Raw genomic sequence first — 10503 nt, 5'->3', positions numbered from 1 at the left:
ACTAATGCTAATGCTACTGCTAATGCTAATACTAAAGCTAATGCCAAAGCTAATGCTAACGCAAACGCAAATGCTAATGCTAGTGCTGATGCTGATCCTAATGCTGATTCTGATACTGATGCTGCTGCTGCTGCTGCTGCTAATGATGATGATGATGACAATGATGATGATGATGATAATGGTCATGCTGATGCTGATGCTAATGCTAATGCTACCGCTAATGCTAATGCTAGTGCTAATGCTTAAGTTAAAGCTAATGCTAATGCTAATGCTTGTCTTATTGCTAATACGAATACTAACACTAACACTAATACTAATACTAACACTAATACTAAAACTAATACTAATTTTAATACTGACAATACAATACTGCTAATACTAATACTAACACTAACACTAACACTAATACTAATACTAACACTAATACTAAAACTAATACTAATTCTAATACTGACTGACAGTACAATACAAAGTGATTACAAATGGTTTGGAACTCCGGTATGTAGGTATCATTGTCGGTGATTTCCTTTTTATGTCTTACCAGATCTTTCCTTAATCTAATGACAGGCATCATCCATGGTTCAAAATCTAACATATTTGCTTGTAACATTACGGGTAGAGCTATATTCTGCCGTTCAAAATGTTCCCAAAATCTCACATAAGAAGGTCGCGTGATGGTTGGACGTGCTCGATATAAGACCAGGTCAGCGTTAAACCGCACATTATTTGGATGAAACGGTAATGACTTGATCTTTATAATATAATTAGGCATTAACTGCTTTCTTCTGTTGTCTAGGAGCGGAACTACCGATGCCCAATTTAGACTATCCGCAGGACTTGTAGGAAACGCCCCAATGCAATACCTTATAACAGCGTTGTACTCTGTTCTGTTCCCCTGTACTTTGAGCTCGAAAAGCAAATCTCCTGCCCTAACACGAAACCGTCTATTCAACAGGAAAGACTTAATTATGAGCGGTAAGTTGCCCCTTAGATTATTAGGTTGCGATGTTATGGTATCTGGCATTTTTAAATTTGAATTTTCCCCGCTTTTATGCATTTAATTTATGGAGAAAAAAATGCAAGTCACGCCACTGTAAACTGCAAATGTTTTATCAGTGCTCTAATTCAAATGGTGCAAGGACGAAGTTGGAGGGCAGCAGTGATATGCAGAGTGCTTGATGCGCAAATCTAGATAAATGTATCCTTTATTTCCCACTTTGTAATTCTCTCATTAGCATAGAATACAGGGTGCTTGTGGGAAATTTCCATGTAGCGTGGCTAATGTTAGCGTGCCTTCACGAGTTACCTACTGGGTGGATTTTCTTGCTTGTTAAGGGGAGGTTTTGGGAGTGGTACACAGGGTGTTAATTCAATTTAGGGCGTATTTGATACCTATGTATTTAAAGGGGAATTTTCCATACGCTTTCATTATAGAGATTCATATACAGGGTGGTTAGATAGGTTAGGGTATTTGGGAGATTTTGTGAAGGTGATTTCAGAATTCAAGTACGATATTGTGTATTATTCGTAGGTACCGTGACCCCTGGTGTGAATATTGGGATCCGTTACATAACAGTAGTAATAAATACGTTAATTTTCGTGGAAGACGGTGGCAATGGTGGCACAATATTTTAAGTATCGGTGTAAAATTATAATTACGATGGAAATGAATTCCCGAGGGAGATAGAATTCTCCGATGTTGTCGTGCAGGTGGGAAGCCGAGTTGAAATACTATGTATTACAATGTAAAGTTGTTAAATGCAAATTGGAAAAGAGATGAAAAAGTAAGCAAGTATATATCCTGGAAGGTTTTCAATAGCTCTTTTCCCTTCCTTGTAATCAATAAAGAGCCTAAGGCTATCTCGTGTGATTAAGAGAGGGCAACCCTGGTTTGAATTGGATTGTTTTTGTTCTAACGTTTTTAATTAAATTTCAAAACCCCCATTTTCTTTTGTTTTATTTATGCTGATCGATGCTTACAGCGACACACATACATCCTCAAGCAACTCGGTTTGGCAGGAGTTTTGAATTTTGTTTTTGAGTTGCACAGTCGTTTCTCGGCTGGACTTGAGTTACTACAAGCAGGGTTATAAATATTTTCCAGTATACCGTGCTTCCTTGTTGTACTCGTATCATGCGCTCCTATGATATCAAAGAAGACAGATGCAAGGTGTTCCATTTTTCGGAACGCTTCCTGGATGGCGTGTTCAAGAACAAGTAGATGGTCTGTGGTGGATCGATTTTCCCCATTTATGCATTTCGATGCTGCAGTTTTTGTTGCTGCATTTTCATGACTCATTTTTTGATGCTCAATTAAAAAGGCATTGCTGTCTACACTGGTACAATTTATTGCATGCAACTACACTGTTTTTTTTTATTTTTATACAGTGGTCGTCATTTATACTTATTCAAAAAATAGTGAACAAATAATTTGAACCTTAACCTAAATTCTTCCAACTTGAACGCTCCTCCGTAAAACTGTTTACTCGGACATAATATATATATTTTTTTATTATTATTTATACAGGCGTCGACTGCTAAGGCCATTTGCCTGTTTACACGGACTTCTATATTTCACAGTACTGTTATAACATGAAAATAATATCACGCCGGTAAGTATATACATCTTCAAATTTCTTTATATAGATCAATATTTTTTAAGTACATGAGCGTTTTTTTAAAATACTTCGTGTGCAAGGCATCTTGTATACTTGTTGGTATTGTAATGTTAGTTCTTGCTGCACTAAATTTTCTGCATTCTAGCAAAACATGCTTTACAGTCAATCGGACATTACAGGTATCGCAAATCGGCCGATTTTGTCCCGTAAGCAGATATTGATGGGTCAATTTAGTGTGACCAATTCGTAATCTCGTAAGCACCACTTGATCTCGCCTCTTCTGTTTACATTTTAGCGCAGAAACTCCAATATTTGGTTTAACAATTTTTAAATTTGATTCCTCCCTGTCCCATTCCTTCTGCCATAGATTTACGATGATTTTATGAATTTCTTTTATCTGGTCATCTATAGTTGTTGGGATGCCAGTATCTGTCGCATTTACCATGTTTGCTGCAGCATTAGCAGCGGCATCTGCTCGTTCATTACCCAAAATGTCAACATGTGCAGGAGTCCATAGTAATACGGCACTTTTATTTAAAGTTTGTAAGTACGTATTGAGACATAGGATACGCTTAACATATTCATTTATAGAGAATATATCTTCAATAGCAGTTATGGCACTTAAGGAATCTGTACAGACGACGCATTTGATTTTGTTTGAAAAAGAGAATAGAAGTAATGCCTGCCAAATGGCAAATAGTTCTGCTGTGAAAATGGAACAGCATCGTGGTAGAGTCCATGAATGACTTATAGTGTCTACAGTTATCGCAGCTCCAGTACCAATATTGTTTTTTGATCCATCTGTGAAAATTACTAGATGGTCTTTAAAACATTCGATTTCATTTTTAGAAATGTTACGAAAAATTGTCGGGTTTGTTTCGCTTTTTCTGAACTTCGAAATGTTAATGTTTATTGTTGGCACGCATATGCACCATGGAACGTACTCTGTAGGCATAATTTCACAGGCATCGTTTAAAGTAATATTATTTCTAGCTACGAATTCCATAAACCTAACCTTCACCGGACGCGGTATTGTAGGCCGCGAATAAAATTCGTTATTCGAATTTTCAAAAAGATTATAATTTAGGTGTCGTCTCAGAGATAAAATTTTACACCGATAGTTTATTACTAGTTGTGCCCTTTTAAGGTGAAGTGGTAGGATATTACTCTCTACGTGAACCGACATACGAGGACTTGTGCGAAAGGCTCCCGTGGCTTGACGTAGGCATGATAGCTGAATTGTTTCAAGTTTTTTTAATTTAGATTTGCGTGCGGAGGCGTATGCAATACAGCCATAATTTATTCGCGAAAGTACCAACGATTTATATATACGAACTAAAATTTGTATATCTGAACCCCAATTTAAGTTACTAAGGACTCGGTTAATACGTAATGCCTTGTAACATTTTCCTATCAAGAAATTTATATGGTCAGACCACAGGAGCTTTGAGTCGAAAATCACACCCAATAACCGCACAGAATTTACCACTGGTATTACTTTTTCCCCCATCAATAATCGAGGATGTTCGTGTTCATTTCGAAGCCGACAAAAATGGGTGACAGTTGATTTGGATGCTGATAATAAGAAACCATTTTTCATTGTGATCTCAATCAGGTTATTTATAATTCCTTGAAGTGAAGTCTGGATATTCTGCATACTGTCACCATGACAGATGACGGTAAGGTCATCTGCATAGGCAAAGAATTTTGTTGTCGTATCTGTTTCCAGATCTTGCTCAGGCGTACGAATCCTCAAGAGTTTATCCATCGCAATCAAGAATAATGTCACACTGAGAATACCTCCTTGAGGGACGCCGTTCTCCACTGACCGTAGGCTTGAGCATGCTGTTCCGATTTGTACCTGAAGAAAACGGTTGTTCAAGAAGGATTGGAGCATTTTCGGTAAGTTGCCTCTCATACCCCATTTGTGAATTTCTTCCAGGATACCGTATCGCCAGGTCATATCGTAGGCCTTTTCAATGTCAAACATTACTGCCACGAGATGCTGCCGACCTTTGAAGGCTTCCAAGATATTGTCTTCTAAAAATATCAATCCATCTAACGTAGAGTGCTGTTTTCTAAAACCTGTTTGGAATTTGGAAATATATTGATGTTGTTCCAGAAAAGTGACTAGCCGGAAATTTATCATTCTTTCAAATATCTTTCCTAGGCAGGACGTTAGAGATATCGGCCTGTAACTACCCGGAACTACGGGATCTTTGTCTGGTTTCAATAGAGGAATTACAGTAGCCACCTTCCACTTGTCCGGAAAAACACCTTTAAACCAAAAATGATTATACAATTCTAATAATTTATTTTGGTCTACGTTAGAGAGATGGGTGATCATAGCGTAATGAATACGATCAGCTCCTGGCGATGATTCCTTACAATTTCTCAGTGCATGTCGGAGTTCCAAAATAGAAAAAGGACTATCATATGGGTCGGTGGGGTTTTTTTGTGTAAAATCTAGGTAATTACTCTCTTTCTCATTTTTCTGCAGAATAAAATCTGCGTTGTAATTTCTAGAACTACTCACCATCGAGAAATGGTCAGCAAATATTTCTGAAATCTGAACAGGATCTGTTAAAATTTGACCCTTTTGATTAATAGCTGATGGTACTGACAAATTATTGTTTCCGGAGATAGACTTAATTTTCTTCCAAACCTCTGCAGAGGAGGTATTTGATGAAATTGAGGACACATATTGCTTCCAACTGTCACGTTTACTCGTTAATATAGATTTCCGAGCAATCGCACGCATTTTTTTAAAAAGGATTAAATTTTGTTGAGAGGGATGTTTTCGAAAATTGTTGAATGCCCTTTTTTTGTTACAAATTGCCCGTTGGGCTTCATCGTTCCACCATGGTACAGATTTAGTTATCAAAATACCTCTGCTTTGACGGATAGATTTGGTTGCTGCCTCGATTATTGCTGAAGTAACTTTTTCAACACATTGATCAGTTTCATCACTGCAATTATAATTTATATTGGGAAATTGGAAGGATGTTTGAAATACCTTCCAGTTTGCTGTGGACATCAGCCACTTTTTGGATGTCGGGAAACATTTCTTTTTAACGTTCGTTTGGAGTTGGATTGGGAAGTGATCACTTTTATATAAAAAAGGTAGTACTTTAAAGTCCAATTTGAGAGCTAAGCATGGTGTAAAAAATGCTAAGTCAATAATTGATTCTGTATTTGAATGAATGTTAAAATAGGTGGGTGAATTTTTATTCAATAGAACTAAATTTGAGGTCATGATAAATTGTTCTAAATTGCGGCCCCCTCGATCAAGTTTTGGTGAATTCCACATTGGAGAATGGGAATTGAAATCTCCAATGAGAAGAATGGGGTTTGGAAGCTGAAGGTATAAGTTGTCGAGTTCTTGCAGTACCCATTTTTGATTTGGCAGGTAAATATTACATAATGTACATTTTATCGGACTTTTAATTTTAACAGCTACACTTTGTATGTTTGAGTTTATAGGAACACGTTCAAATACCACCTCTTTTCTTAACGCAATCAGTACCCCACCATGAGCACGCTGATCAGGTATTACATCTTTCATAGTATTAATATACCTATCCAATTGACAAGTTTTAGCAAAAAAAAAGTAAAGTTTCACAAAGAATAATTCTATAATAATATAAAATGTTATTAAGGCATTAAAATTAATATTGATAATATGTATATAACGCTCGCGTGAAACAATACAAATTGTCTTCAAATTGAATTTAGTATTGCGCTAAGATCAAAATGGTAAATGAAATGGAATTTGCTCAGGGCAATTTATTGTATTCAATTACTTAATTAAATTAGCGTTTCATATTAGTACAACTGAAACATGTCATTAAAAACGTATCTACTTCCAAACATGTAACTTGATTAACCTCCCCTTGAGGTTTGAGTAGACATTATGAAATGTATTAAATACAAATCTGAATTTACCAAATGTTATTGCATTGGGAATATAAAAATAAGAGATGATACATTCTAGAATTCAACAAACTTGGCCTGTGAAATTAGGAGGATTAGGTTATGCATGAATTTCCATTAAACGGCTGATTCTCACTATACATAACGTTTACATACCATATCCATTCCATAACCATTCCGTAAATTATTATAGGCTACGAAATTGACCTTTAAGTGATATGTGCGTAAGACATTCAGTCGCGCGCTAATACACATTCGCCTTCCATATGTGAACGGAAAGGAGAATGTGTATTAGCGCGCGGCTAAATGTCTTACGCACATATCACTTAAAGGTCAATTTCATAGGTATAATAATTTACGGAATGGTTAGGGAAAGGATATGGTATGGAAACGTTATGTATAGTGAGAATCAGCCTTTATTGGTTCTATCGTAAGTTTTGTAAACAGAGGCTTTGATGTATGCTTGTTTTGATTTTTACGCGTCTTTGCTTTTAAAATATGCAAATCTGTTTTAGGGAGGCTGAAATGTTGTAGACATGTGTATCTCAATTTCCACTTTATAAATTCTTGTATAGGAAAGATTGAAAAAAATTACGGAAAGACAGGGAAACGCTGCTCTAACTTTCGACATATTGCTGATTGATCTTGAGCATCTCGCTGGTCCTGTATAAAAACAGCACCTTAAATCCGTTTCCAGCAGCAGAACGATAGCATAGCGAATAAAAAGAATAGTTTCCAACAATCGAATTATTAATGTGACAATTTCCGATAAATATGGTCTTTGAGAAACTACCGATACAGTATGGTAGAAAAACATTTTTTATTAAACCCCTTCAGAAGTTACGCTTCAAAAGCGATATAACACTTAATTGGCGTAAGGTACCTAGTAATTTCTATGACCGGTAATTTTCACCAATGATTAATGGCTTGTCACCGAAATTGCTTCCATATCCATTAATTTTTATTGACGAGTTATATGATTGAGGGTCAGTAATATAACGGGTGACCCACCCCCTTTTCTATAATACCTGATAAATTATAAAATCTTTCGTCATATTTATGCAGGTAAATCAATACGCAAACAAAGTTTTCAAATTTGCTCTCTCCAAATGTAATAGAGTGCGTCTGCATCATACACGGTGCGCCATCGAAAATGTATGCTCCCTAAAACTAGACAAAATAATTGTTTGACAATAATACAAAAACTGGTCGATTATTTCTATATCGAGGGGCGCCAATTTTTATGCAACTTTAATTCTATGTTACGGACTTAACAAATTTTTAAATTGGACAAGGGGTCTTCTTTACTTATACAATCGTTTTTATTTTTTTATACAGTTTCTCCGGGAGGATGTGAGGATACCCAAAGCACTTAGTACGTCACCTACCACAGATAGTATCTTTTTCTTTATCTATTTATCGTATTTACACGTAAAGGTGGATGTGACGCAATCTTTCTGGGAAACATGACGTGTTTGTTGGAAAACATTCTAGCATACTCGGGGGAGCATTCGGAAGCGTCGAGGTCTTTCGAGTTTGTTATATAAGCAAATGGAATTGGGTTTCATGTTTCAACGCCGAAGTAATATATAGGTCTTCCGTTTATAAATTGTACATTCCTAAGTGATACAGTGTGTAAAGCGATGGGGTATACAAGAGGGATTTTTTTTAATATTGATTTATGAAAAAAATTTATTCTTCATGATATTTTTTGCTTGCTTTGAAAGTACCAATAACGTTTCGATAATCTAAAATTTATTTATAGAAATCTGTAAAAATAATAAAATTAATTTTTTTATCGAAAGTTATCATTCTACTTTATAATCAAGATAGCGTATTGCTATCAAACCACAAACAATCGAAACGTTATTGGTACTTTCCAAGCGTAGTTTTATACGACAATGCGTAACAAAAATTACAAGACGCGTTACAAAATTTAACCAGATACACCTGCAAATTTCATACAATTGAAACATCGTATCAAATTAAATAAAACAAGCATTTTTACTACATTCTGCGTCGATAAAAAGCACGAATTTTGCAGAACCCATACATTACCTAGTTACAGTAGTAATGTTTAGTATAATGGTAGTTTGAGGGTTTGTGTTTCTTGGATCAAAAATAACACAACATTGCTCGTTTCATCTTGAAATTTCAAGTACTTTGTGTCCTTAAAAATTAACACAGTAGATATAACTAAATACGTATTATTAATACTGAAAATTGATATTAACTTAAGGTGAGCCAAAATTAATATGAAATTTTAAACGCTTTTAAGATTCATTTAAACTCGTTTGTTAAGTTATCTATAAAATTCATTGTTTCTTATAAAATCCGTCGTCAATAGCCACGTCCTTTATACACTACTTAAAGTAGGTACGCTGCTTAATTTTTCATATCTAATTTTGTTGAATCTATTACCATGGTGGCAACCTACGCCAGCCTTGAGGAACATTTTTCCCTCATGATAATAATTAATAAAAAGTGTTATAAAAAATATTGAAGATACCACGGTGTTTTATAGTTTAAAGGACTCGCTTCCTTCGGTCGCTCTGATTTAAATTGGCATCGTCCATTAATGTACCTATAAAATACCTAGTTATCTTAACAGCTATTTTAAGTCAATATACGTAAAAGAAATAATGAATGAACCCACAAAAAAGACCTGACACCTTAAATTAACTAAATCACTTCTACGCCGTTCCATTAGTTACGTCAACAAATTTAGAGAGACGCTTGGTCGAGTGTGTCAAAAAGCACGGACATACGTTTGCCTTTTCTTATGTATAGTAAAATGTTATGGTTATGTATTAAATAAATTTTTATGTTACGATCGGAGCTAAGCAACTAATTCTCATCCTTTGCTATACTTTAGTGGCAGTTGATCAAATTTCTAATTAAGTAGGGGTGGTTAGGTTATGTTATTATATTATAATAATTCAATACCAAACATAGGTATAGTGTGATATTAATGGTGCCAGTAATTTAGAGATTAATAGGGATCGTAAACTGCCGAATGGTGCAAATGAACGTGTTCATTTAAATATGAACTAAATTAATGGACGCGATTGTTAGGCGGTCTTATGCCTTTAAACACAACTTGGCAATAATAGCTCAATTTGAACTAGAAGGTATAATTATAAGCAGGTCAATAAGCCGCAAATGTCTATTATTGGAAAACTTTAATGGGGCAAACTTAAGATTCGTGCATAAATGGAAATTCGGCTGTGAAGAATCATTTTCTATGCTGGTAAACACGCATTTAACGACACAGGAAAATCACTCAAAGGCGCAACAAATGAAATTCGCATAGTATTAATTAGCCTCACAAAATGTAAGATTCTAAAAATGTTCTGTGCGAAATTACCAACGTGCTAATGGAAATAAATGAAAGGCGAATTTTCATTTTCCGCCCATTTCACCAAAATTACGGGTAAAGGTTAATCGTATTTCAAATATGAACTTACATTGCTTCACATAAATGGCTTTTAGGAGATAAAAGAACGCACAACACGGCCGTTACATCAATTTGCACTGCCTGAATATCTAACGACATACGATACATAATAATGGCGTTTACTTTATTAATTTATAAATCACAATGTTGACCTTTCCGAATCTGAAATCTAAATTCTTCTTTTCGTTATCTATTAAATTTATAGTTAATTAAACATGCAAATATCAGGGGTGGACGTTTAATAAATTCGCTTTTCTTGTCAAAATCTTGCAGGTGCAGGACTAATTGTAGGAATTTGGGAATACCTCCTTTAAAATTTAATTTTTATTTTTGACACTGCATGGAGCTTATGAGCGTTACGTGTTAGGTCAAAGTTTTCATCTTAAACTATTTTGTTATTGTTGTATGTTGACCATTCTACACCAAATTTGACGTAATTGTGGTATTCAATGTCAAAAATATTCCTGAGACTAATAATTTCATGCGATCACTATT

At 35.1% G+C, this 10503-nt stretch overlaps 1 long non-coding RNA gene across 1 annotated transcript; it reads left to right on the top strand.

The window, feature by feature from the left end:
- Positions 1-464: 464 nt before the first annotated feature.
- LOC116175516 lies at positions 465-1883 on the top strand. The gene is made up of 3 exons (XR_004146329.1): positions 465-738; positions 797-975; positions 1532-1883. It is a non-coding gene; the product is annotated as an uncharacterized LOC116175516 (long non-coding RNA).
- Positions 1884-10503: the final 8620 nt, after the last annotated feature.

Source organism: Photinus pyralis, unplaced genomic scaffold (genome assembly GCF_008802855.1).
Source record: "Photinus pyralis isolate 1611_PpyrPB1 unplaced genomic scaffold, Ppyr1.3 Ppyr1.4_LG7, whole genome shotgun sequence".
In the NCBI taxonomy this organism is placed as follows: domain Eukaryota; kingdom Metazoa; phylum Arthropoda; class Insecta; order Coleoptera; family Lampyridae; genus Photinus; species Photinus pyralis.
This window is presented reverse-complemented; position numbering and strand designations above follow the sequence as displayed.